General features: G+C 44.4%; 1 protein-coding gene and 1 long non-coding RNA gene across 8 annotated transcripts in view; one reads left to right on the forward strand and one right to left on the reverse strand.

Moving 5' to 3' along the window:
* Positions 1–22,637, forward strand: part of RPTOR (regulatory associated protein of MTOR complex 1) — a 397,196-nt gene that overhangs the window by 293,686 nt on the left and 80,873 nt on the right. The window lies entirely within an intron of this gene.
* On the reverse strand, positions 4,275–20,781 carry LOC139040094 (uncharacterized). Its single transcript, XR_011493983.1, has 3 exons — positions 20,649–20,781; positions 4,945–5,024; positions 4,275–4,413 (listed from the first exon to the last, which is right to left on the reverse strand). It is a non-coding gene; the product is annotated as an uncharacterized lncRNA (long non-coding RNA).

The following is a 22,637-nucleotide window of genomic DNA, read 5'->3' on the forward strand; positions in this document are numbered from 1 at the left end:
CTCATGGTCACTTCCCACCCGTGACTATACAACCTGCCTCTCCAGCTCTGCTCTCTGACAAGCGTCTCCCCACTCCTCGTGCCTGCTGGGCCTGCAGTCGTGTGTCCGCTCCACAAAGATCTAGGCAGGGCCCTGTACTCAGAACTGTGCTGAAGACTGCAGGTGATGCAGAGGTTGGCTGTCCCTGCCCTTGATAGGCTCCTGTCCACTGGGGACAAAACCCTCTGCGTGAGGTCTGAAGTCACACATCCCACAAAAGATGTATGCCACAAGCGTGCCATTTCGAAAAGAGGAGGACCCGCGCAGTCTTATGGGTGGAGCTGCATTTGTATTGGACTTAAAAGGGTGGGGGGTGTGGAGGAGTGTAGATGTCAGGCGGTGAAGGCGGGGGTGTGGAGACAGCTTGAGCAAGGGACAGAAGACGGCCAGCACAGGGGACATTTGGAGGAGGGCACACAGCCCTGTTGGGCTAAGATGCTAGAGATATCTAGGGACCATCAAAGTGGAAGGTGTTTATTCCAAGTTCAGGAGTTCAAACCTCATTTAGCAGGCATGAGAAGCTATTAAAGATTCTGGAACAAAGAAACAGTAAGAACTAAATTGTGGTTTGTAAGACGTCTGGCCTCAGTGTACAGCAGATTATAACTGAGTGGGGAGGGAGCCGCTGAGGAGACTGCTCTAGTAATTTGTGCCGGACAGGTGAGGGCGGCCAGGGAGGTGGGGGTCGATGGGCAGGAAGGGCTGTGGGGGGCAGGATGCAGAGTTAACAGAGGGCCAGGCGTATGTGGGGGAGAAACCATTCTCGAGTTTGAGCCTGTGTGGTAGGAGAGGTGGCTGGGAGAGGCAGATATGGGGAGAGTAGTGCACAGGAGACCACTGGTGATGAGGCCCCATGGCCTGAGAGATGGAGACTGGGGACCTCGTCCACCCAGTGATGGCGGCAGGCAAACCCTCGAAAGGAAGTGTAGAAACAGGTTGGGGGCTGAGGGTAGAACGTAGGGGCTTCTCTGGGGGAGTGGAGAAGGAGAGTCATGAAGGAGAATTTTCAGAGAAGGGAGAGAGGCTGGGAAAATCTGATTTACAGAACACAGAGAAAGAGGCTCCAGGATAAGGGCACGTGCGGGGCGCGGGCAGGAACGTAACGCTCTGCAGGCTTGTGGGGACCAGACGCCTCAGAACAGGCCATCACGTTTAGCAGTGAGCATTCAGGAGAAGGCGAGTGTGTGATGCAGAGATGGGGAAGAAACCGGGTGGGCAGGAGGCGCCGGGGAAGAAGGGAGCGCAGCGATGCCCCACGTGCTCGAGGACTGGGGTCGGGGGGAGGGGCGGAGTCGGCCTCAGGGCAAGGACCGGCCGGTTTGCTTCCTTGGTTTGCAGCCAGTAGTGACTTAAACAGACTCTATTTAGGAGAAAAGGACCAGTGGAGAAGCAGAACAATGTTTCAAATTGAACTTGGACCGGTCTGCTGTGTGTGCACGTGTGTGTGTGCTGTGGGTGCACATGTGCGTGTGTGCATGTGTGTGACGCCCAGTGGCAGGAGCTTACCAGTGAAAAGTCTCATGACTCTTAACTCTATGCAATAAGTGTGATTTTGCAGATAATTTACAGGTGGGAAAAGGCTCACGTAAGTGAGCTGCCCAGATCACACAGCTAATCTGTGACAAAACCTGCCATGAGCTCAGGGCCTCCGAGGCCACATGGAGCCCTTCCACGCCACAGAGACGGGGGATCAGCAGTCACGGAGACGTGAGTGGGAGGCGAGGGCATCCGTTCCCTTCTCTGGGAAGTGAGTGAAGGGGGTAAGAGGGTCTCAACTCGGGGGCCTCCTGCCTGCTCTGTTCTGTTAGCCCCTCCTTCCGGTCACCAGAGCTTCCACTGGCCACATGCCTCCTCCTCTCAGCCGCTCCCACTCGGCCAGCAGGGCCCGTGCACCGGTGAAGCAGCCCTGCAGTCCGCCCGTCCCCTCATGCTCCTGCCGTCCGGCCACCGGCTGGCCTGGAGATGACAAAGCATCTCAGGCAGCTCCTGCAGCCGGGTCCTGGCCTCGCTGCCACTCTTGTCCCTCAGTCCTCCACACTGCCACCTGAAAACCTCGCCTCACATCATCCTTTTTGCTCAAGTCCCACTAATAAGCCCCTGCCGGCTTGAGTCCGCCCACCCGCTGGGTCTCCCACCTCACTCCCCATGGACCTGGCTCCTCCTCTCTCACCTGGGCACTGCACCCACGCCCCCATGACCACCTCCTGCTGTCACCACAGCAGCCAGAGCGTCTCTGTGAGGGGGCCAAAAATGGGGGGAATGACCACGTGAGGAAGTGAGAGTGACAGGGGCGTCCCCACGAAGCCGTCGCAGCATGTGTGCATCTCCGTGAAGGCTGCTTTACTTACGTTGTGTTTGCTGATCGTTGATGATGGCATCTTTGCTATTTTTGTTTATTGATCATGTATAGCAGCCTTGCTGAGTCTTGTGAACTCTGAGAGTTGACCTGTAGGTTCTCTTGGCTTCTCTGTATAGACGACCGTATTGTCTGCAAACAGCCAGTCCGTAGGCCTCACTCATTTTCCTGCTCCAGTGGTCTCACCAGGGCTCTCGCACGGTGTGGCATGGAGGCATGATCAACACATCCTTGGATGTTCCTGGTCTTCATGCTCTTCTGGATGTTGGGAGCAGCCTCCTTCCTACTTAGGGCATCCAAGGCTGAGCTTGACCTCAGTTTGACCTTGACCCTTCTTGGGCCCAGTCCCCTGCGTATTGCTATGTCCATTAAATGTTCTGTTGCTTGTCCACTCCAGAATGATGACCGGAATATTATATATTTCAACAAAAGACTTATCTTCCTATCTGTTGAACTAACTTTGGATAAACAATGAGTTCTTTAAAAGATTGTCTAAAACATTGGACTTAAGAGTTAAAAAAAAAAACCCTAAATTTGAATCCTGTCGCCATCATTTACTTTAGCAAGTCATTTGCATGTCCCACAGCCGTCGGCTGCCCCCTGTGACAGAACGGCAGTGGTGCTTCCCGCAGCCTGGTTACGAGTCAGAACCACATGTGTGTGGCCATTTGGGCATTTTAGACCTGAGGGAATGAAGGTGGAAACCCCGTGTCACCCTGCTCTTCTGGTAGTACAGAACCATTTATTTGCTGAGCTGAAACCTTGTTTTTTGTGGACCAGGAAGCTATATACCTCTTGGTCATTTCTATTTTGCTCTTCTTCAAAATTCATTGAAGAGCCAAGTTATATAAACAAAAGGGCTTTTTGTGGGAAGTTATTTTGAAACTTTGTCTCTCTTCTACTGCAATACGCTTGTCATCTGGATCGTGCATATAGAAGCTTATTGGCACTGTTCTTGGTACCTGGCCATTAAGGGCCACTCAGAAAGGTTCCTGGGTGCATGAAACAGAGAGACTAATGTGATGCACAGCCCAGTGAAAGAGAGGGACAGAAAAGCTGTCACCCAAAGAGGGTGGGGCTGTCATCAGCCACCCCAGCCTGCCTCCCCGGGGCCCACCAGTGCTGCCTGACCATATTGAAGCCATCGGTATTTTTGAGCTTGTCAGTATTTTTAATACCTTTTAGTACCTAGAAATAGATTATGTCTTTAATTTTAGTCTTAGGAGTGGCTGTTTCTGCTTTAATTTTTTTCTTTACATGAAAGTGGATGACCCTTCTGAACTGCACTTTGCTATTATATTCTTATGGACTTTACAGTTGGTCATCATGTTGCAGCATAAGGAGTCTTGTTACAATTGCCACTTGGTCACCTTTGTCCCCCAGGGACCTGTTTATCTCCAGTGTCCACATGGGAGGGCTCAGCCCTGGGCACAGATGCTGCGATGCTCCTCCAGCACACCTGCCATAAACAAGTCTCAGGGCCTTCGTTACACCTGCCATAAGAAAGGCTCCAAGCCCTGTGTTTCCTGTCTGCACGCTGCTGCAGGAATTAGACGTTTAATAATGCTCAAGGAGCTGTTCCTACAGCCCGGCTGGAAATGCCCTCGCCTGCAATGTTCTTGTAAACGCCTGCAGGCGCCAGGCATTATCCTGTGAATTAATTTCTTAACCAGCGTAGTGCACCTGTTTATTTAAAGGCAATCATCCCACTGAGAGACTTTTTGAAATGTTTCCGGTTGAGACTGAGCGTCATTCACCTCATCCTTCCTTTTCATGACCACCTTGGCCCTAGTTGCCCGGAGACTGAAGTTCTGTGTGCTTTTGGGGAGTTATTCCTCCCTCCCTTCCTTGCATCTGGCTGGAAGTCATGCTACTCCACGTTGCCAGCCATCCTCTGCAGCTGGACTCCACATGCTCCCAGGCTGTGCGTCTCCTGCAGAGCTCAGAGCTCCTCAGACTGGCTCCTTGACGTGGCCACTGTGAGGGTCAGAGCGCGCCTTCTTTACGGACAGGGATGCCTGTGTTAAGACAAAAGGACCTGTGCAGAGGCACGGAGCGGGGCTGGCCCATGCCCCAGCACTCTCTGTTCTCCCCGTGCCGAGGAGCTGCCTGGCCCTCGGGGCACTTCTCCAGTGAGAAGAGTTGAGCGGGACCAGGCACTTTTCCAAGACTCAGGCTGGACCTCCAGTTAAGGGGCGAGCCTGGGTCCCCTCTTAGCCCACAAGCATATGTTGAGCACACACAACGTGCCGTCATGTGAGGGGCTTCTAAAGGATTTGAGGGGGCAGGAATGTCCTCGGCCTTAAAGAAGGTGGGCTCTGTCTGGAAAGAAGGAAGGAGAGCGATTCCAGAAAGAGGAACAGGCTCAGGCCGTTTGACTGAGGGGGCAGTATACACTGTGGGGACACTGACATGACTCGGGACAAGGGAATCTAGTAACTCGTAAGGAAAGGGCTTTCCTTTTATCTCACAGCCCTGATCTTCTCCAAGGAATCGTCCCAGAGGGTCTCTTCCCAAGCCACCCATCTGCCTTGTTACTCTGTACTCACCACTGCCAACCAAAAGTTACCAGGCATGTGAAGGAGCAGGAAAATATGATCCACAATGAGGAGGAAAAAGCCATCAAAACCTATTCAGAAACATCATAGGTGTTAGAATCAGCAGATAAGGCGCCGGCCTGGTGGCATAGCGGTTAAGTGCACACGTTCCGCTTCGGTGGCCCGGGGTTCACCAGTTCAGATCCTGGGTGCCGACATGGCACCACATGACAAGCCATGCTGTGGTAGGTGTCCCACATATAAAGTAGAGGAAGATGGGCACGGATGTTAGCTCAGGGCCAGTCTTCCTCAGCAAAAAGAGGAAGATTGGCAGATGTTAGCTCAGGGCTCATCTTCCTCAGGAAAAAAAAGTCTGTTCCACATGAAAAGCTCTATTGAGACATGGAAGATATTAAAAGGACCCAACTCAAGCTTCTAGAGATGAAAACTACGATCTGTGACATGGAAACTGTACTGGATGGGATTAAAAACCAATTAAACATTAGTTTTTAACATAATTAAAAATTAGTGGACTTAAAGGCATAGCAATAGAAACTATCCAAAATGAAGCACAATGAGAAAAAGAAAGGTTTTTTTAAACTAAAGAATCATCATTGAGGGGCCGGCCTGGTGGCGCAGCGGTTAAATTCACATGTTCCACTTTTTGGTAGCCCGGGGTTCACTGGTTCAGATCCTGGGTGCAGACAAGGCACCGCTCAGCAAAAGCCATGCTGTGGTGGGCATCCCCCATATAAAGTAGAGGAAGATGGGCACGGATGTTAGCTCAAGGCCAGTCTTCCTCAGCAAAAAGAGGAGGATTGGCAGCAGATGTTAGCTCAGGGCTAATCTTCCTAAAAAAAAAGAATCATCGTTGAGTTGTAGGAAAACTTCAAGTGACCTAATATGTGTGTATTTGCAGCCATTAAAGGGGGCTAGTAGAAAAATATTTCAAGAAGTAATGGCTAAGAAATTTTCAAATGTGGGGAAAACCATAAACCCACAGAACCAGGAAGCTCACAAACCCCCAGCACAAGAAACATGAAGAAAACTACACCAAGGCACATCATAATATAAAATTGCTTAAAAAACAGTGATGAATTACAAATCTGAAAAGCAGCCAGTAAAAAAAGGAGCAGAGGAGCAAAGATAAGGATGACAGTAGGTTGCTTGTCAGAAACAGTGATGGCAAGAATCCCACAGGGCTGCAGCTTTAATGTGCTGGAGGAAAAGCTGTCAACTAGAATTCTGTACCCAGTGAAAATATCTTTATAAAATGGAAGCAAAATAAGAACTTTTTAAGACATATAATGCTGAAAGAATTCATCACCAGCACATCCCCACTACAAGAAATGTTAGAGACAGTCCTTTGGGCAGAAGGAAGATACCAGAAGGAAACATAGACGTACAGAGGGATGAGAAGCACCAGAAAGGATCAATCCACAGATAAATATATGATTTTTTTTCTTGCTATTTAAGTCTCTTTCACAGATCATTGAGTACTTAAACAAAAAAATAATCACAGTATACTGTGGAGTTTATAATATATGTAAAAACAAAATGTGTGATAACAATAGCAAAAAGGTTGGGAGGAGAGAAATTGAAGAAATACTATTGTTAGAGTCTATTCTTCATTCAGAATGATATAATATCACCTGAAGGTGACCTTGATAAAGATGTAGTCCGTAAACCTTAAAGCTATCACTAAAATAAAAACGTCATACCTAACTAGCCAAGAAAGGAGATAACGTGAAATCATAAACACATACAAAGAATACAAATGAAAGAAGAAAATAAAGGAAAAGGAAACAGAGACTAGTTGAAAGAAGCAGACAAGAAAAGTCGGTAATCACAACGTAACAGTCTAAATAGCCAGTTAAAAGGCAGGGGGTATCGCATTGGATAAAAAAGCAAGAACTATATGCCACCTACAAGAAATGCACTTTCAATATAAGACACAAATAGATTTTAAGTAGAAGATATACCATGACACCACGAAGCACAAGAAGGCTGGAATGCCTAGGTTAACATCAAAATAGGTTTCAGAGCAGAGACTTTACTAGGGATAAAGAAAGTCTTTTCGTGATGCTAAAGGAGTCCATTCATCATGAGAATATAACCACCCTAAATGTTTATTCACCTACTAATAGAATTTCAAAACACAAAAAATGGAAACTGGTAGAACTGCAAGGAGAAATAGATAACCCATAATTATACCTGGAAAATTGAATCCTCCTTTCTCAATAAATGACAGAAAAAGTGGAAGGGAAGGCAGTAAGGAGGCAGTAAGGAGGGAGGCAGCACCCTCCAGCATGGGGCTTCTGTCAACTCATACACTGCTCACACAGCAACTGCACGGTACACATTCTTTCTACACGCCAGGGACATTTACCAAGATAGACCATATCCTGGCTCATCAGACAAACCTAAACAAACTTAAAAGAGTTGGAATCATACACAGTGTGTTCCACAACCACCATGGAATCAAACTCAGAATCAACAATAGATAATAGGGAAATCTCCAAACACCTGGAAACAAAACAGCACATTTTTAAAGAATTTTTATAAATTTTTAATTATAAAATAAAGTTTTAGTAAGTAACATAAATATAAAACATACAATACTAAAATATAAATTGTATAAATAAGTATATAAAATAATATTTATAAATATTTTTGTATAAAATAAATAAGTGGGACTACATCAAACTAAAAAGCTTCTGCACAGCAAAGGGAACAATCAACAAAATGAAAAGGCAGACTTCAGAATGGGACAAATATTTGCAAACCGTCTATCTGATAAGGGGTTAATATCTAAAATATATAAGGAACTCATACAACTCAATAGCAAAGAAACAACCTGATTTAAAAATAGGCAAAGGAAGCCCTGATGGCCTGGTGGTTGAAGTTGGGCACACTCCGCTTCAGTGGCCCAGGTTCAGGTCCTGGGCATGGAACCACACCACTCGTCTGTCAGTAGCCATGCTGTGACGGTGGCTCACAGAGAAGAACTAGAAGGACTTACAACTAGAAGATACAACTATGTACTGGGGCTTTGGGGAGGAAAAAAAACCAGGAAGATTGGCAACAGATGTTAGCTCAGGGTCAATCTTTCCCAGCAAAAAAATAAAATAAAAAGTAAAAAAAAAAAAAATGAAAATGGGCAAAGGACTCAAACAGACATTTTTAGACATTCATTCAAAGAAGACATATGATGGCCAACAGGTAGTTGAAAAGGTGCTCAACATCACTCATCATCAGGGAAATGCAAATCAGAACCACAAGGAGATATCACCTCACACCTGTTAGGATGGCTTTTATAAAAAAGATGAGAGGTAACAGATGCTGGCGAGGGTGTGGAAAGAAGGGAACCCTTGTGCACTGTTGGTGCAAATGTAAATTGGTGCAGCCACTAGGGAAAACAGTATGGAAATTCCTCAAAAAATTAAAAATAGAATTACCATATAATCCAGCAATCTCACTAATGGGTGTATATCCAGAAGAAATGAAATCGGTTTCTCAAAGAGAAATCTGCACTCCCATGTTCATTACAGTATTATTCACAATAGCCAAGATATGGAAACAACCTAAGTGTCCGTCAATGAATGAATAGATAAAGAAAATGTCACACACACACACACACACACATGCAGAGGAACATTATTCAGCCATAAAAAAACAAAAAATCTTCCCATTCATGACAACATGGCTGAACCTGGAGGACATTATACTGAGTGAAACAAGCCAGACAAAGACAAATACTGTGTGACTTTATTCATGTGTGGGATCTAAAAACGCCAGACTCAGAACGAGAAAGTCGATGGTGGTTACCGGGGGCTGATGGATGAGGGAAACGGGGAGATACTGGTCAAAGGATATAACTTTCACTATAAGATGGATGAATTCTGGGTATCTAACGTACGGTGTGGTGACTGTAGTTCACAGTATTGTATACTTGAAAGTTGCTAAGAGTAGATCTTAACTCTTCTCACCACAACAAAAAAAGAAAAGTGTTAACTGTGAGATAATGGATGAGTTAATTAACTTGATTGTGGTAATCATTCCACAATGTATACTTAAAATGAACATGACGTTTTAGACTTTAAATATATCCAATTTCTATTGGTCAATTATATCTCAGTAAAGTTGGAAAAATATGTATAGTTTGTATTTACTTATATGCTTTATTATAGTTTATATATAATTATATAAACATTAAAATATAAAATAATGAAATAAAACTTTAAGAAAATTTTTACAAAAAAGAGGTTTCAAGGGAAGTAAAAAATATCTTGAACTGAATGAAAATGAAAATACAACATATCAAAAGCGAAGCTGTGTGAGAGGGAAGTTTATAGTACTAAATACAGACATTAAAGAAGAGGAAAGGTTTCAAATCATTGTCCTCAGCTTCAACCTTATGACATTAGTAAAAGTAAAGCAGGTTAAATCCAAAGTAAGTAGGAGGAAGGAAATAATAAAGATTACAGTGGCAATCAATGCAAAAGAAAACAAAAGCAACAGAGAAAATCTGTTCAACTGAAAACTGGTTCTTTGAGCACATCAATAAAATTGATCAACTGCTACCCAGACTGATAAGGAGACACAAATTCCCAAATCAAGAGTGAGAGAGGTGACATCACTGAAAGTTCTAGAAGCATTAAAATGATAATAAGCAAATATTATGAACAACTTGATGCCAAAACATTTTTTAAAGATTTTATTTTTCCTTTTTCTCCCCAAAGCCCCCTGGTACATAGTCGTATATTTTTAGTTGTGGGTCCTTCTAGTTGTGGCATATGGGACGCTGCCTCAGCATGGCCTGATGACCGGTGCCATGTCCGCTCCCAGGATCTGAACTGGCAAAACCCTGGGCCACAGAAGCGGAGTGTGCGAACTCAACCACGTGGCCACAGGGCCTGCCCTGATGCCAAAACATTTGATAACTTTGATGAAACACATTCCTTGAATGACACAAGCTGCTCACTTACGAAGACAATCTGAACAGCCCTATATCTATTAACGAAATTGAGTTTGTGGTTAAAAACTTTCCTACAAAGAAACTCCAGGTCCAGATTGCTTCACTAGTGAATTCTTCCCAAACATTAATGAAAAATATATGGATGGCAAATAAGCAACTTTCCACACCATTCTATGAGACTAGCTTACCCTGATACCAAAAACCATGAAGATAGATGCAAAAATTCTAAGCAAAACCTTAGCAATTCAAACTGAACAATATATAAAAAGGGTAATACATTATGACTTAGTGGGACTTAGTTCAGGAATGTGAAATTGTTTAACAATGAAAAATCAATGTAATTTATCAACAAAAGGAAAACCATATTATCTCAATAGACACAAAGAAAGCATTTGACAAAATCTAAAATCTATTTCTGATTTTAGAAAAAAATCTCAGCAAACTAGTAATAGAAGGGACCTTCCTCAGCCTGATAGACAGCATGCACAATAAATGTTCTAGCCCATCACACCTATGTCGAAAGTCTGGACACTAAGATCAGGAACGAGTCTAGGGTGTCTGCCCTCATTGCTTCTTCAGGGTTGTCCTGGAAGCTGTAGGTAGTGCAATGAGGCAAGAAAAAAATAAAGGCATCCAGGTTGGAAAGGAAGAAGTCTGACTTTCTTTATTTTCAAACAACATCATTATCTATGTAGAAAATCTGATTGAATCTACAAAAAAAAATAATACTAGAACTAGTAAGTGAGCTAAGTAAGGTTGCAGGTTACAAGATCAATAAACAAAAATCAACCTTAATTATGTATACTATTAATCAACCACTAGAAGTTGAAATGAAAATAAAAAACATTTACAATGGTATCAAAAATGTGAAAAACTTAGGGATAAATTCTGGCAAAAGATATACAAACTTTGTACACTTAAAACCACGAATCACTGGTAAGAGAAATTAAAGAAACTCGAAATAAATGGAGAGATGTTCCATTATCATGGGCCCTGATTCTAAAATGCACATGGAGATGCAAAGGACCTAGAATGGCCAAAACAACTCTTAGAAAGAAGAGCAAAGTTAAAGGACTAACGCTACCTGATTTCAAGGCATGATAAATCTACAGTAATCAAAACTGTGGAAGTGACATCAAAGTGGACAAATAGACCAGTAACACAGAGTAGAAAGTCAAGAAATAGACTCACACATATATGGACAACTGATTTTCAACAAAGTTGCAAAGACGGTTCAGTTCAGTGGGGAAAGAATGGTCTTTTCAGCGTGTGGTTCTGGGACGACTGGACGTCCGTGTGTAAAATATGAACTGCAGTCTACACCTTGTGGCATATACAAAAATGAATTCCAAATGGAAAGATATTTCCAAGTCATTTATCATATAAAAACTTGTAGTGAGAATATATAAAGAACCCTCAAAGCTCAACATGAAAACAAACATGTAAACCAAACAATGGGCAGAGTTTGAACAGACGCTTCACTAAAGAAAGAGAATGATGGCAAATAAGCATGTGAAAAGATGCTGAATACCATTCCTCATTAGAAGAAAGCAAGTTAAAACCACAATCAGATTTCACCGCATACCTGTTAGAATGTCTAAAATAGCAAAGACTGGTGATACCAAGTGTCGGCTAGGATTTGGAGGAACTGAAACCCTCATACATTCTGATGGGAAAGCCTATGGCCCGACCACTCTGGGAGGTTATTTTGCAGTTTCTTATAAAGATTAACACACACACTCGACCATACAATCCAGGCACCCCACTCCTAGGTATTCACCCAAGAGGAACGAAAGCATATGTCCATAGAAAACTTCTACACAAATGTTACAGCAGCGTTATTGTAATAGCCAAAAACTGGAAATAGCCCAAATGTCCATCAACAGGTGAATGAATAAGCAAATGGTGATTGATCCATACAGTGGAATACAGTAGCCCTCCCTTATTTGCAGTTTCACTTTCTGCAGTTTCAGTTACCCACAGTCAACCGTGACTCAAAAATATTAAATGGCAAGTTTCAGAAATAAACAATTCATAAGTTTTAAGTTGCACACCATGTTGAGTAGCGTGATGAAATCTCACACTGTCCCGCTCTATCCCACCCAAGACGTGAATCATCCCTTTGTTGGATCCCTAGCCATCAACATTATCTGCTCCTGAAATCCAGTTATCAACATTGTCATGGCTCACTGATGCCCCTTCTGACATATGGTTAGAAGGTCAATAGTAGCCCAACACTGTGTCACAGTGCTGGCATCATTTATTTCACTTCCTCTCTTCACATAGGGCATTGCATCATGTCACATCATCACAAGAAGGGTGAGTACAGTGCAATAAGACATTTTGAGAGAGAGAGGGAGACCACATTCACATGACTTTTATCATAGTACATTTTTATAATTGTTCTATTTTATTATTATTGTCGTTAATCTCTTACTGTGCCTAATTTATAAATTAAACTTTATCATTGGTATGTATGTAGAGGAAAAAACGGTATAATTGTCCCTCGGTATCCGTGGGGGATTGGTTCCAGGAGGCCCCCCCACTGATACCAGAATCTGTAATGCTCAAGCCCCTTCTATAAAATGGCATAGTATTTGCATATAACATACACACATCCTCCCGTATACTTTGTCATCTCTAGATTACTTATAATACCTAAAAGAATGTAAATGTTGTGTAAACAGTTGTTATACTGTATTGTTTAGGGAATAATGACAAGGAAAAAAGTCTGTACATGTTCAGTAGAGACACAGCCATCATAGACCTCTCTGTCCGTGGTTGGTTGACTCCGTGGGTGTGGAGCCCACAGATACGGAGGGCCGACTGTGTGCATAGAGTTCAGTACTGTCTGTGGTTTTAGGTATCCACTGGGGTCTTGGCATGTATCCCCCCACAGATAAGGGGGTCTTCTTTGCTACTTAGCAATAAAAAAGAATGAGTTAATCCAAAAATAATTATGCTGAATGAAAGAAGCCAGTAAAAGAAGGGCACATACCGTATGATTCCATTGTATAAAATTCTAGAAAATGCAAACTGTAGCCACAGAAAGCAGATTAAGGGAAAGGATTCCAAAGGGGTATGAGGCAACTTCGGAGGGAATAGATTCATTACCCTATTTGTGGGGATGGTTTCACAGGTGTATGTGTTTGTCCAGAATTATCAAACTTTTTGTCTATCACTGATAGCTCAACAGATGTTAAAAAATTCAAATTGTGGAACAGTCTACAAACAACTGTACTAGTCCCTTTTAGATTTTCAATTCAAGAAAGACCCAAAAAAATGTGGGGAAGATTGTTCTTAGTTAAGACTGGTGATGCATAAGTGCAGGTCTTGATTGGGTCCTGGATCAAAACTGAAAGCTACAAAGGATGTCTGAACAATTGGGAGGAATTTGAATATGGACTGAATGTCAGATAATAGTGTCGTATCAGTGTTAAATTTCTTGAAGATGATAATTGTTTTGTGGTTATATAAGAGAGTATCCTTTTCCTCAGGAAAATCTCCAGGCCAAGTATTCATGCTACCTGCAACTTTCAAAAAATGCAGAAAATACAGGGGAAGGGAGAGGGAGTAAGCAAATTAGCAGAATCTTCTTTAAAATTGTCCTTCAGCTCATGTGATGCAGTCAGAGATCAAGAGCAATCTTGTGTGTAGATGAGAAGGTATAGAAAATGTGGCTAAAGCTACAGTCCCGGCAGGCCACGTTACAGGAGGGCGATGGTGGTTGTGTTTTAATAAATTCCTCAAGTCGTTTGTTATCATCTGTCTTTCTGCTAATTAGCAAGATTAAGAGAGGGGAGACAGTTAATTAAAGATTCCTATAAGCTAGGTTTCAGTTAATTGAGGGCTTTTTTGGTAGACACAGTTAATATGCAATTCAGGCGGCCCTTCCCAAGTTACAGTTAATAAAGTTTTATTTATAGTGCCACCAGGAAACAGCAAGGGCACAATGTCGATGAATTTGGAAAAACATCTTGTGTTCATATATCTGAAGTAAACCCAAATTGGAGACAGAGAACTTCACCATGTGTGCAAGTCATCATGGTCCTAAGAAAGAACACATTATCTGAGTGAAAAGCAGGTAAGAGATAAGCAGAAGTTTATTTCTGTAGCGCCCACATCTGGGCTAGTTCCCCTGCCCAGTCTCAAAATTTCTGCTGTTTACTCTGGAGAGTAATTTCATCACAGCTCATCGACTCTGATGTTAGCAGCCTCTCCTCTTCTGTCTCTGTCTTTTCCTCCATCCCCACTCCTAGCTCACGCAAAAAAAACTCAGTTGAAAAAATGAGCAGGGTTAGTTTTCTCTACCGTCCAGTGATGACTCATGTCGCCAATATCTAAGTGTGATCAAGTGGGCCAGAGAATTTGCAGTCCAGAACTGCTTTCTTGAGGGTCCAGTTGCAGAAGTTAGTGCAGAAGGCCAGGTGCCTGGGAGGGGCTGGTCTTGTGAGGACCTGGGGCAATCATGACCTCCTGTGCTGGGCGTCTGTCTGTTAGTGTTCTGGATGCCGTGTTCCTACAGGTTTTATTATAATAAGCCGTATTTTTTAGAACAGTTTTACAGAAAACTTAAGACATTAGAGTTCCCATAAATCCCACACTCAGGTTCTCCTATTGTTAATATCATACAATAACCTGGTACATTTGTCACAGCTGAGGAATCAATGTTGATACGTTGTTATTAACTAAAGTCCACACTTCCGTTTCCTTAGTTTTTACCTAGTGTCTCTTTACTCCTCCAGGACCCCATCCAGGAGCCCACCTCATATCTAGTCATCCCCTCTCCTCAGGCTCCTCTTGGCTGGGATGGTCTCACACTTTCCTGGTCCCAATGACTGCGACAGCTTTGCGGGGCGCTGCTCAGGGACTTTGCAGACTGTCCCTCTGCTGGGATCTGTCTGATGCTTTCTCATGAGGAGCGCGGGCTTGCGGGTTTGGGGGAGGAAGAGCACAGGGTCAAGTGCCTCCTCCTCACGTCCTGTCAGGGGTCCGTGCTCTCTCGGGACTCGTCTCTGCTGACGTGACCTTGGTGAGCTGGCTGAGGTGTGTTTGCCAGGCCTCCCCTTGTTGTTCTTTCCCTCCCCTTCCGTCCTGTGCTCTTGGGAGGGCGTCACTGGGATGCACTGGGATTTTTTGTTGAGTGGCCTGCTTTATGTCTGTTGTCGAGCACTAGTCCTTTATTCACTTTCACTATCGTTTTAAAATCCGAATATCGTTCTTTTAATTTCTTTTCATTATTATTGATTTAGGCTTATTTTATAAAGTTTAGCACTAGAGTTGTTTTGTTTTTGCATCTCTGGGATTTTCTAGGATTTCTTCTTTCAGTTTGCCCTCTATTGAATAACCTTCCTGCTGCACCATCTTCCAGCTACCTACAAGTGGACAAAGTGGGAATGATTTCGCTCTGACCACAGGTAGCTGTGTCAGTTACAGAACTGATGAGCAACAATTAGGCTTGTCTTCAAGTGAAAACCCCCAGCCCAAAGTCTGGCTTCATAAATGTTGCTTATCCTTCCCAGCTCCTCATTTTAACGTAAATAATTTAATTGCTTTGATGGTCCATTTAATTTCTAAACTATAGGTTGTAAAATGCAGAAAATAAACAAAAATCACAGTCTTAGGGACACAAGTTTGCCGAGACCCACATTTACACAGAAGCTGCGTAAGGATGTGCTGCTTCAGTGATTCCACGTGCCCTTCTCATTGTTGGCTGAAGGAGCACTGTCATGAGGAGTGGCCTCTTTAGCCATCATCCTAGTGAAATGAGGTGGCTGCTTTTCAGAAGCTCTCCGAGTGGGTTTCACTTTGTGGGGGGATTCACATCCACCCTCATGGCATCCCTGGAGAACTATGGCCCAGGAAAGCAGACTCCTCCCACCCCTGCCGCATCGCTGGAGCCAGGTCTGCCTGTCCTGGCACTAGGTCAGGCCTCAGAAGACCACCTGCCTGGGAAGAGGCCCGGCCCAGCAGATTTGCACATCGGTGACAGGCCGGGTTGCAGGTGGGTGTGTCTGTGTGTGGCAGGAGGGAGGCAGTGGTTTTAAATGCCTCTAGGTTGCCAAGAGTGAAATGAAAAGCTGAAGAAGCAAGAGGCTGTCCCCTGCTGCTCAGCATGCAGGCCATTCGTCCCGCTCTGGGCACAGGGGAGTGAGTGTTGGTGGGGAGGTGACGGGTCACCCTTTTGCGGGTTGAATGTGCTCAGTGACTCAGGCTGCAGGGACTTCTCAGAGGGTGAAGGTGGAGCAGCAGCCTGGCGCCCAGGGAAGTCCAGTCTGGTAACCACATGATTAATTATCAGGTTTCACTGAATCACCAGCTCGCAGCACTGAATCAGGGAGGGTGAGGATCGGGGGCCAGTCAACCCGAGCGCACAGTCTGCATGACTCAAGTCTGATGGCTGTGGCAGCTTTCTAAGCTTTATGAACAGAGCAACCATGATTTTGATGTGAGGAATCAAGGCTGGTTTAAAGTATGGTCCAGATCGTGCCAGCTCAGACACCTTTCCCACCCAGGACTCACAGGGCTGCCCATGCACCTGGCAGTGACCTGGGTTCCAGGGTCTGGGTGAAGCCCACATGGCACAGCAGGGAGAGGCTGGGCCTCGGCGTCTGGGCTCTGCCGCTCGGCAGCACTGACCCAGGGAGGCTTGTTGCTCCTCGTTTCACGGGTCGATTGGTAGCTGTAATCATCATGTTGGAAGTGGTTCCTGGTGTGATCAGCATACCTTGTGAGGAGGGGTACTTCTTCATGCTCACAGTCCGCTTATGCATTCAGCAAACCCTGAGCCTCTGCTAGGAGCCAGGCTCTACTATCTCCCGGGACTATAAAAAGTAATAGTACAGGGTTCTTGTCCTCAAGGAGCTGAGAGTCTAGCAAAGAAGGTGGAAAGTGTGAAGAGCTAACCCAAAGACAGCGACTTCAAGTAGGAGCACAAGGGAAGGCCAGAGGCTGGTTGAGGGGCTCACAGAGGCTGTGCCTGGAGTGCTCAGGTGCCTCCAGTGGGGAAAAGAGGGCACTGGGAGCGCAGGCGCAGACACAGAGACGCTTGGAGGTGAGTGATGGCACAGACGAGTCCATGTGCAAGAGCGCACGTATGACCAGAGAGAGGAGGCTAATAGCATGGGTTTCTTCATTCAAACGTATTTCTCCATCACCACTGCTTGTCATACCACTGGGTGATTGGCACCAAGTGGTGGAGGACCCTGTATGACGTGGCTCAGCATGACCCTCAGGTCAGTTTTAGGGCCTGGCTGGGACAGTAATAGTCTCTGCTACAGAAATAACTCAGGCAGTTCAGGTGAGTTCTAGGAATCTCAGATGAGTTCGAGGATGCAGGGGGTCCAGTCCACCAGAAAGACCAATGCCAGGGTGAAGGCTGCTCATTAGGCCTGGACCAAAATCAGCCCAGAGCAGAGCCCAAGGATCTCCTGGGCCCTGTGGGTGGAAACACAGGAACTGACTGGTTATCCCATAGGTTTGAGCAGGTGGAAAGTCGCACAGAGAGGTTGTGAGATGCAGGGGAAGCGTTACCAAAATCAGCAAGTGAAAACACAAGGTTTGCAATAAGGAAAATGTGATCACAATACGCTGCTCGGCTGTCAGTGAGGAAGATTTCCTGGATACAGTGTCAGCCCTGAGTGCTGAACCAGCCCGAAGCTGTGATGTGCTCATTGTGGGAAGTTGGGTGCATGAGCGAAAGGGAGCTGAGTCCTCATTCTGTGACAGGGCAGCAGCAGACAAAGTCTAAAATCGCGAAATAAAGATGTAGCAATTACTTTGAAATCTGGAGGTAAATTCTTGAAAAACTGTCCAAAGAATTGAAATTGGCTGCCTTTGGGGAGCTGGACCTTGGGGGGCGGGGAGGTCCAGGGAGTTGCTTTTGCCTATAAGAAGCCATTTAGTGCTGTTTTGCTGTTTTATCTCTTTCCATGGATTAATCTGATAAAAATGGAATTAATTTGTCTGTGAAAGAAAACATGGGAGTAGAGAAACCACAGGAATTCGAGGTGGGAGGAAAGCTCAGCCTACCTTGGGTGAGGCTAGCTAAGCCACTTCCCCCCTCAGAGAACTTCGCATCCTCCCAGCTCCGCCTGTCTGGTGGAGCCAAGGCCCAGAGAGTTCAGTGCCAGCTGGAAAGCCACTGTGTCCCCTCTCCCCCGACAGAATGGGTAGAGGATGAAACTTGCACTAAGTAAAGTGATAAAGCGGCGTGTGATTTGGACGGCCTTGGTTTGGATTCTTGCTGTCGCTGAGGGACCGTGGGCAGGTCACAACACTCGTTTAAATCTTCACTTCCTTGTACAAGCATGGGAGTTCTGATAACTCCCTCTCAAGGTGACTGAATGCTCAGTGATGTGCTGTGGGTCAGGTGGCCCAGAGAGGACCTGATGCAGCTGAGGCACTTATGAAGTGTCGTGGCTGTTTTTACTCAAAGTGACGCAGACCTGCAGCGAGGTGGACCTAAAGAACATGTACTGAGCTCTGTGTCCTAGTTGGAGACATTATTCCTTCTTTTAAATTCCTGAAGTCTGACCATATATTAGGCCACAAAGGAAACCTTAAGAATTTCCAAAAAGTAGAAATAATACAATGTGTACAGTAGAACTGGAAATGAATAACAATATCAGAAAACAAAGGGGCCTTCCAACTGGAAATTTATTTTTTTTGAAGAAAACAACTATCTTAAATCTTGGGTCAAAGGAAATATATACAACAAAATTGTAGAGTTTCCAAAATTAACGATAATGAAAATAATGTATATCAGACCTATGAAATACAGTTAATGCCATATTCAGAGAAAAATTCATAGCCTTAAATTCTTATGTCAATATAAAGGAATAAAAATAAACTAGGCAGGGCTGGCCCCGTGGCAGAGTGGTTAAGTTCACGCGCTCCGCTTCGGTGGCCCAGGGTTTCGCCAGTTCGGATCCTGGGCGCGGACATGGCACCGCTCATCAGGCCATGCTGAGCCGGCGTCCCACATGCCACAACTAGAAGGATCCACAACTAAAATATACAACTATGTACTGGGGAGAAAAAGCAGGGGGAAAAAAAAGCAAACTACATGGCATTCCCACTTATAAGAATTTGGAAATAATCCGGCAGGACATTGAAAGGATAATACACCGTGACTGAGTGGGTTTCTAGGGATGCAAGGCTGGTTCATACTAGGAAAGCTATTAAGGTAAGACATTAATAAGCAGAAGTAGGCTCACATTGATCTTCTCATAAAGGAAGACGCCACTCAATAAAACAGGCATCAGTAGCTACTTCTCTAAGACTTAAAATATTTTCATCCGTCCAAAAGCCAGCATCATACTTAATGGGGAAAAACTAAAAACATTCCCACTAAAGTAGGAAGAAGGTAAGATGCCACTGTGCTACCAGCTAACACAATTAGTCAAGAGGAAGAAATTAGAGGCATAAAATTGGAAAAGTAGAAGTGAAAACATTGCAGTGTGCAAATGATGAGTATGTGCCTGGAAAACCCAATGGAATCAATTACATACTACTGATAAGAGAATTTAGTAAGTAGAAGACAGAATTAATATACAGAAATCAAAAGAAACAACCAGTTAGAAGACAATGCACCCCACTTCCAAGAGAATCCTGAATCCAGAACAGACTTGACCTGAGACATGAAAACCCTCTTGTGAAGAAAACGCTGAAGCATCCTGAGTCTGGCAGAGGCCAGCCTGAGCGAGCAGAACGCAGCCTGTGCCTTTCCAGCACGGCTCTTGTCATAAACAGTCAGTGTGCCCTAAGCTAATTAGAACTTTCATACAATCCCAGTAAAATTACCAGCAGGTAATTTTTTCCCTGAAACTGGACAAACAATTCTAAACTTCTATGGAAAAATAATTAGAAATAGCCAGGGGAATTCTGAATAGGAAGAATAATGACAGGGAGCTGATCCTACCAGATATCAAAATTAACTATGAAGCCTCAATAATAAAAAGCACTGTGGTGCTGGATTATGGACAGACAGACCAATGGAGGCTAGCGGAAACAGACCTCAGTACATACAGGATTTTGGTTGTGGTCAAGTCAGCATCTCTGATCAGTGGAGTAAAGAGGATAGACTCCTGACCTTTTGGTGTTAGGATAGCTAGGTGTCTGACTGCACATCTGGAATACCAGCATTAACGCTAGAGAGAGAGATTATTTAAATACAAAGAATGAAACCACGAACGCCCTAGAAGAAAACCCAGGCAAATTATATTTTAACCTTAGAGTGATGAAAGCCTTTTTAACTATAACTTAAAATCTAGATGTCCTTGAAAATTAATAAACTTAATTGCATAAAAATAGAAAACTGCATGGAGGAAAAAATACTATGAGCAAAAGTTTTAAAACAACCACGAATTGAGGGTGGGGGCATTTAAAACTCCTATCACAGGTAAAAGACTAGCCTCCCTAACATATAAAGAGCTCCTAGAAATCAAGAAAAACACTAACAGTCCAACAGAGAAATGGTCAAAGGACATGAGCCAACAGTTCACAGAAAAAGAAACACAAATGGCTGTTACATATATGAAAGATGCTCAGTCTTTTCATAGTAAATGCACAGTAAGACCACACTGAAATACCATTTCTCACTTGTCAGATTGGCAAAAATTCAAACATTTTACCATATGCACTGCTGTGAAAGTTCGCAGGGGTAATATCCATCAAAATTGCAAATGCCTTTTATCCTTCCATCTAGCAGCGTCTCATCTGGGAATTCACCGCTTACCTGCTTACATATGAAATAGCTGATAGATGTTTATTCTTTGCAGTGTTGTTTGTGGTCATAACAGCTTGGTCCACAGGAGGCTGGTTAGACAGCCGTGCCGCCTCCGCCCGATGGGCTATTCTGTGTTAGCTGTGAAGACAGAGCAAGCTCTCCACAAGCGGATGTGGCGAGAGCGCCTCACGTGAAGAACAGCAAAGTGCAGGACCTCGGATGCAGGGGTCCTTCGTTTAAGAACGGTGGCTCAGTCTGTACATTCACATTTTCTTATGTTTACAGGAAGAAAGACCAGAAGATTAAATAAGAAACTAACGAAGTGATTACATATAGTGGTGAAGGAGGAGGACTTCTCAATCTGTACCTTTCGGTAGCGTGTTTACAGAGTGTATTTACACATGTAAATGTATTCATTTATAAATATATTCATATGTATATACTTGGAAAATATACTTTTTAAAATGTTTTTCATATATATATATAGATAGATACTTTAAATGTGTTTACGCATTTTAGAACAAGAATCTTGTACATTTTATGTACAAGAAGGAAGATTGAAGGCATCGAAGGGTTCATACATGCCAGTGATTTTCCCACTGGTAACAGGTATTTCGGCATTCAAGGTGTCTTTCTATTCTGAAGCTTACCTTCCACACAGGAGCATCTGACGTGAGAATAGCTACAAGGCATTTTGAATATTTAAAATAATCAACATTTGTTGGAAAATGAAAATCTCTGTACATTTAAATATCTTGCTACCCCTGGCAAATGGGCCGTCAGCTGTGCTGAGGGTTCGAGGCGTGCGGAGGCAGGGGCGTCTGTAACTGCTGAGGCGTGTGTTGCAGAGTCTGTGAAGAGCCGTGAGCTCCTGCGACCAGTGAGCAGAAATCCCTGCTCTGGGGTTATTTTCTCCAGCACTACTAGTTTCATGGCCACACATGGTTGTTAAAATTCTGGGCATATAAACCTCCCAACCTAGTCCTGCGTCTGTCTCCAGATGGATTCCCCGGGGCATCTCATGTTCTGGTAATAATGGAGCAGAGGCTCCTTTCTCTAGTTGGACACTGCCCTGCCTGTCCAGCACTGCTGCATCCTTTCCTCATCACAAGGAGTGAACTCTGTGGCCCGTGGGCAGGAGACACGGCCTCTCCCTGTGTGATTGTCTCCATGAGAACATGAGAACATGAGTGGCTGCGTACGTTGGTGGAATTGCTCAGGATGGCCCTGCTGACTTGGACCTCGTTAGATTCATCACGCATGCTGGTCTGTTAGGCTTTGTTCAGTTTGCTTCCTGCTCCCCCATAAAATAGACTTGATAATCTGCATTAAGGAGAATGAAGGCAGGGTCTCTCCCCACAGCATCCTTTGCTGGAATGTTCCGAGGAGGAACACCTGCCCACGCCTTATAAACTTACCCCACAGAAACCAGGGTCTTTGGTCGAGTTCCTCCTGGTCTCTGCTCCATCCTTACGTCTGTTTGCAAACCTTATCTGTACTTGCTGCCGCAATGAAATATGTGTTTGCTTCCTTCTTCTCTTTGCTTTTCTTCTCTTCTCTTCCTCTCCTCCCTCTTCCCCATTTAAAAAATTTAATTCCCTGAAGTCCTGAGACAGAAGAATCAGAGCCGTGTGGAGAATTAAAGACAAGTCAGAGCTGGGTTTGCTGTGTGGGGGAAGGGTTTGCTTAGGTAAACCCTTTCATGTTCATGCTTCTTCCCCTCCTCCACCTTCCTTTCTCTCTGGCCTTAATATGTCATACCTGTAGCTTGATCTGGGGGAAAAGCAAACAGACAAAACAACAAGGCAGAGCCCTTGGAAAGCAGCTGCTTTGGAGCATTCTTGGCTGCGAGTGCCTGCATCTCTTTGGGTACTTTTCCACCGAGCCTGTGCTTGCAAAGGCTGTCATCTGTTGGGCCCATTTCTGCACCTTTATAGTTGAAGGCCTTATTTTCTCTTATAATGAGGTACTTGGCCTGAGTCAGGCGGCCAAGAGCAT

Source organism: Equus asinus, chromosome 13 (assembly GCF_041296235.1).
Source record: "Equus asinus isolate D_3611 breed Donkey chromosome 13, EquAss-T2T_v2, whole genome shotgun sequence".
In the NCBI taxonomy this organism is placed as follows: Eukaryota; Metazoa; Chordata; class Mammalia; order Perissodactyla; family Equidae; genus Equus; species Equus asinus.